The following is a 503-nucleotide window of genomic DNA, read 5'->3' as shown; positions in this document are numbered from 1 at the left end:
TTTTGGGGGGGGCAGTACCATCCGGAACTTCTGGCCCAGCCTGTGGATGGAGTGTAACAGCTTCTTGATTACCCCCAGAATCCTCAAATCTATTTGGCGTTCCAAGTGTTTCCAATAACCTCCAGTCACCCTCCTCCAATGCTTGCATTTTAACTGACTCTAAGAAGCGACCGTAGTGGGTTGGATGCAGTATTACCGTGCAGTCCTGAAAGGTCCAGGGGCGAGACCGGCACAGCCTTTTCCTTCTCCACCCAGCTACAGTCGCCTTACGACCTGGGGCCAGAACCTCATCTGCCTCACTTCCCGACGAGGAATCATCAGGCAAAGGCAACTCTGAGGTGCTGGGAGCGAACAGAGGTGGACAGAGAGGGGCACTTTGGCTAAGTACGCTAGAGCCAGAACAGACAGCACAGACTGCAGTTGGCTGTGCTGCAGTTTGAACAGCATCTTCTTTACGGGATGCTGTCTTGGCCAATCCCAACTGAAACGGTACTGGAGCGGAT

Source organism: Corvus brachyrhynchos, unplaced genomic scaffold (genome assembly GCF_000691975.1).
Source record: "Corvus brachyrhynchos isolate BGI_N302 unplaced genomic scaffold, ASM69197v1 scaffold802, whole genome shotgun sequence".
Taxonomy (NCBI): Eukaryota; Metazoa; Chordata; class Aves; order Passeriformes; family Corvidae; genus Corvus; species Corvus brachyrhynchos.
The sequence above is the reverse complement of the archived record's forward strand: the minus strand, read 5'-3'. Positions refer to the sequence as shown.